General features: G+C 34.9%; 1 protein-coding gene across 1 annotated transcript in view; it reads right to left on the reverse strand.

Moving 5' to 3' along the window:
• The window catches only part of LOC107089809 (transcriptional activator protein Pur-alpha-like), a 5,680-nt gene extending 3,996 nt beyond the window's left edge, over positions 1-1,684 (reverse strand). Inside the window, exon 1 of the mRNA XM_015382786.1 lies at positions 1,557-1,684. The gene's annotated coding sequence lies outside the window, so the exon portion shown is untranslated. The remainder of the gene's footprint in view (positions 1-1,556) is intronic.
• Between the last annotated feature and the right edge of the window lie 4,176 nt (positions 1,685-5,860).

The following is a 5,860-nucleotide window of genomic DNA, read 5'->3' on the forward strand; positions in this document are numbered from 1 at the left end:
AAAAATTATGAAAAAAAAAAACAAACTTTCTGTTCAGTAAACCTATTTTTTTTCTAGCTTAATTTAATCAGATGATTCTAAATAGTTAAGTCTTAAACACATTAGACAAATTACACTAATTTAAATTCCAAATGAAATACAATTCTAAAACTAAAAAATAGATTATAGCTGATTTATTAAACTCAATAATAGTCGAATGAATTATGCAAGCACAGACACTGTAAAAACGAAAAAATAAAAAAATAGAAACAGATATATACCAAAAATAAATTATCCTTGGCTAAACATTGATTTATATGTCAACTGTCCCATATTTTTTCATTTAGTTGTTACAGTAAGTTTCTGTTAAAAAGAAGAGATTGCATCTAAAAGTCAGACTGTACTGCTAAATGTTCAGATTTGTACCTTATTATTTATAATTTTAGATCAAAATATTTCTGAAAAACTTTTTCTTAAAAAAAAAAAAGAAACAGATAAAACAAAAATACGCAAAGTAAAAAAAAATATATTTAAACATAAATCAGATTGATATTGAGAGCATCAAAAACTCTTATAGATATCTTAAATTGTGACATTTTGTTTATACTATTTTAAATCTAAATTACTAAATAAATAAATCAAATACAATGATATGTTAAAAAAAAAAAAAATCGAGATGTTATTCTTCACATGCGAGATATAGTTGGAGGCCTGCTTTCACCAGTCTTATTTAAGATATCTTGATTTTGACATCATTTGTCAAACTTTTACATTTTTAAACCACACGAATAGATCATGTATTTCATATTTCTATTATTTACTTATACGTGCGGAAGACAACAAATCACATTTTATTTTGAATACTAAAACAACCCCTAAGTTTAAGAGGATGAACCATAAATCAGGCGCAGAATGAATTAAAGCCAAATAAAACTTTTCTTAAGATTAATAAAAAAAAATATTTTGCTTGAAAAGGATGTAGGCCAACCGCATTTAGGCCATTTTATTATTATTTTCTTTTTATTTGAAATATTTGATAATTTTTTTATTTTTAACAATACTATTGTGACATTCAGGAATGTAGTGGCAAGGAAAATAGTAAGAAAACGTCTGTTTTCCAAGCTCAGTTTTATAAATATGCCTGCAGCGCTTTTTTTTCGCTCTCTGTACCTAAACTAGGCACGGATATAACGAACTTGAATATCATTTTAGATTCATAAATAGTATGTTTGATCTATAGAACCTACACTTATCTCTCTATCTTTTTATTAAATTTTTTTTATTTCTATGTGCCTGCTGATTTATCATCTGCCCCCCCATCCACACCCGTAATCTGCTCCTAAAGTTTGCCCTACATCCCAGCACTGCGTGGCGCCGCTCCAGATGACGGCTCGGTAGCTGTTCCCAATCAGACCCAAGAGCATATGTTGGATGTCATCCTCTGGCAACCCTGTAGAGCTGTGTCATATGCTTGTATGTAGGTCTGGAAACCTCGACAGGACGGCTGTGATAACCTCGAATGACATGTAGACGCAGAGTGTGGTTCCCAGTTCCTGGATTCCCTGCTATAACCTTACCTTTCCCTCCAGCACAGTCTTTGAGGCTGAGAGCCTCTAACAGCCTCTACAGCGCGCCGAAGAAGAAGAGACGAGGGTTAGAAGCAAAGGACAGAAGCTTGAATGTCTCCTGCTTTAGCAACAAACGACACCGCATCTGCTTGCTTCACAAGATGGACCAGAAACGGCGATTCGTGGCACAGTGAGCGCAACACGCACAAGTTCAGCGCCGCACGTTGTGCCGCTGATGTCAACACGCAAGGGGTGCACGGGCACCCCCACCTGGTGGAAGGGAGGTATTGCAGGCTTTCCTTTCAGGTGGTGATGTGATACGTTTGACAACCCTACTGTATTTAGAAGTAAATATATTTAAGAAACGATTATAAAAACAAAATGTTTTAACCATGTAATTTTGTCTTAAACCTGTAATTTTAAAAAAACTTCATTTAATTAGAATAGATTAGAACAATAGCTAATGTAGCTCAGTTAAACTCCCTAATACATTTCTTTGTAAAGTGCATACATTAAGCAAAACAGCATGTTCACAAATCTTGAAAAAAAATTGAGAGAGATAAATCAATACATAAAACAGATATAAAAACACTCATAAAATAAAAGAAGCATTAAAAAGAGCTTGTCACAATTTAGTCCTATATGGTTCATGAGGCCCCTTTGGAGCCCACAGGCACTATGTTGGTGACCCCTGGTTTACAGAGACACACAAACTTGACTCAAAGGGATATGCTTTTATTCAGATTGTGATCTCTGGCATTAGTTTTTAGTACATAATTTACAGCGGGCATGGGCTTAAATAACTTAACTTGGTATCGTGGCCCCCTAAAACCAGTAGAGGCCCTTCAGAGTCCTTGATATTTTGACTTAAATTCTCATTATTGTTTTGGCTGGATGAATATGCCTACTTTTAAGATTGCTCTTGTGTGTTCAAAATTAGTATTTCCAGATCATTAAATTATTTCAAACGTAGCTTTGAAATGCTTTTTTTATTGAAACAACAGGGCATCTGTTTACGCTCAAAAACCAACTTTATGCTGTCTTTAACAAAGATGTTTATGTAATTTCTTAGTTCATCGATCTTATTTTGTTACATATTTCTTTCCCAGAATGTCTTTTAGAACTGCATAACAAGCTATTTTAAATTACTGAATAATGAGTCACATTCTGGAACCTTTCTCCATTGCAGTGAACCGATTACATGATTGACAACTTGAAAGTGTCTAGGAAAGCAATTCTTTCTACATAAGCTTAAATCTGAGCCAAGCCATTTCATAGAAAACAATAACAGAGATTCAGATTTTACTGATTGTCAGCAAGAAAAACATCACTCATGTTTTCCAGTGTCAGCTTTGATTGGTTGATTTGCATATCATGTCAACCCTGCACACTGATGGGTGCTGCTGGCCGCCTTGAACCGAGTAGCCGTTTGAAGAATCCAGAATTAAGAATCCTGTTTCTCACTTTTAAAGCCTTAAATGACCAAGCTCCATCTTATATCAGAGACCCGATTGTTCCTTATGTTCCTAACAGAGCACCTTGCTCTCAATCTGCAGGTTTACTAGTGGTTCCTAGAATTTCTAAAAATAAAATGGGAGGCAGATCTTTTAGTTATCAGGCTCATCTCCTGTGGAACCAACTACCAGTTTTAGTCCATGAGGCAGACATACTGTCTACTTTTAAGGCTAGGCTTAAAACTTTCTTTTTTTATAAAGCTTATTCTTAAAGAGCTTATGTTATCCTGGGCTATCTCTATAGTTATGCTGCTATAGACTTAGACTTCTGGAAGACATAGGGACCCCTTTTTTATCATTCTATCTCTATTTTCTCACTCTGCAGAATTTGTTAGTTCAGTCTCTAACGTTACGCTCTTTCTGCTTTTTCTCATAATAGCTTTGCCTCGTCATTTCCTGTATGGCTGTGATACCATCCTGGAGAGAAATATCAGCTGTGCTGCTGCCAGTGTAGTTTGATTTCTCTGACTATGACTGGCTAGATGTGCTCTCTTCATCCTCTGACATGGGAGTTGGATCGGAGCTCTTCTGCCTGGCTGTGTGTTTCCTGGACGGGGCCGCCTGTGGAGCTGTTTGACAGTTGCCTTTTGTATCTCTGCTTCTTTCTCTATCTCTGCTTCTGTCTCCTTGGACTCCAGTCAGCCTGAGTCTGGTTCTGCTGGAGGTTTCTTCCTTTTTCCTCTCCACTGTCGTTACAAGCATGCTTAGTGTGAGGGATTAAATTTGAGTCAATGATTCGATGCAATCAACTGGTTTTCCTTAGATAGAAAACTTTCAGTCCATTTGACTGTATGATCTGGTTAAATTGCAAAGTGCCTTTAGATGACCTGTGTTGTGAATTGGTGCTATATAAACAAACTGAATTTAATTAGCTGAGAGCAAAACAGAATACACACAAATTACCTTTTTTTCCTGCAGAATCAGAATCATTGATGATAAACTTACCAGATTTGGTTGACATGTATGTTTTTCGTGAGTATGGTTCCCTTGAACCTTAGTCTATTTTTTCTATAAGGTTCTTGTACAGTTTTGAATGTTTTTTTCTTGTTTTCTTGGCATTCAGTTCTCTTTCAGATTTATCTAAAGTGGGAAACCATCCAACCATCTAGCAAGACGAGCAAGATAGGCCAGCCATTCCCTCGTTGCCAATGAACAACCTTCAGTTTGGTTTGAACAGCTGTATTAAAAAGATAAAAAATGAGAGCCACAGATCCAGAGATCCATTTCAGTCTACTGAGAGGAGAAACACCCAAGTCCTGTCAAAAGTTAGGCATTGTTATTCATCTGCCCAGGTGGTCAAAAAGCAGACAGTCTCACTGAAAATCTGAAATACCCTTCTTGTTCCTCAAAAACAAATATGACATTATCACAGCTTGACTTCTAAATACATCACAATCCCTTTTATTTGTCCTATTCATTTACATTTGTCTTTACAGTTGGTTTCTGAACTATCTGGACTGCAAAAAGTGATCTAAAAATAAATAAAAGGCTTTTCCCCCTAGTTTGAGCAGATAAATAGCATCATCTGTCAATGGAATGACTATTCTTGCCTTAAAAATAAGATACCGGTAAATAGATATTTGTGAACTCGAAAAAAAAATAATGGAGATTTTTTTTTTATTTTTTATTTTTTTTTTAATCTTATTTTAAATTCAAATCATCTTATTCCACTGGCAAATTGTCTTACTTAATTGCTTAACACAAGGAAAGGCACACATTTCAAATAAAATGACGTGCCTTTGTAGTTTTTGCAGTGTGACATATATAACGTACTTGAAAACTTTAAACGCCCAATTCTATCAGTAATTGTGCTTCTAATATTAGACATGAAATTGATATCAGATGTGGAACTCGCTAAACTAATCTACACACTTTAATTAAATTAGTCTATATATAAAGTTATGGATGATGAGTTGCAATAGTGTACCAGTATTAAACTTAAAGGATGAATAAACAGGCATATACACTCACTGGCCACTTTATTAGACACACTGGTCCAACTGGTTGTTAATGCAAATTTCTGATCTACAGTCCAAACTGTGCATCAGAATGGGGAAGACAGGGGATTTAATGAACTTTGGAAGTGACATGATTGTTGGTGTCAAACGGGCTAATCTAAATATTTAACAAACTGCTGATCTAGTAGGATTTTTACGCACCACCAGTAGTGTAGTGGTCCCTGGAGAAGTGGGTATACTTACCCTCTTTTTTAATTAGAGCCCAGAAACAATGACACGTAACACCACTCTATGTAGTTTACCCAAAAATACCTTTGTAGTATTTTGTCAGTGTCATCAAATTTCAGTTTTTGATCTCAGAGAGGAAGGATTATGAAATAACTAAATGCTGGTCCACAGACTAATGAGAGACAATTATGGATTCTGAGGGAACTATTCCTTATTCCTGAGTCCATCCACATAGATGACACTTATTCTCTCACTTAGCAAGTCAGTAGTTTATTTTGTAAACCGTCTCTTTGAACAGCTGATTGAACAACAGTTAGTGTGGGCCACTAATAAAACGAACATAACTTAATCAGGAGCATTTTGTTGGTATTACCAGTCACACAGTCAGTCTGCATGAATATAAAATACAGATGAGGCATAAGGTGTTTCAGTTATTTTTTTATACATTTATTTGAATAAAAAAATTTAGATTTCATTTGACCTCTTTGTTCATTTTTCAGCTTAGATTTAAAAATAAAATCCATCAAAAACAATTGGATAAACTGAAAAGTTGCTAAAATTTTAAAATTGAAATAAAGACTATTTTAGTGTAACTCAAAAAAAATTATATATA

Source organism: Cyprinodon variegatus, unplaced genomic scaffold (genome assembly GCF_000732505.1).
Source record: "Cyprinodon variegatus isolate N-32 unplaced genomic scaffold, C_variegatus-1.0 Scaffold267, whole genome shotgun sequence".
NCBI classification, from domain to species: Eukaryota; Metazoa; Chordata; class Actinopteri; order Cyprinodontiformes; family Cyprinodontidae; genus Cyprinodon; species Cyprinodon variegatus.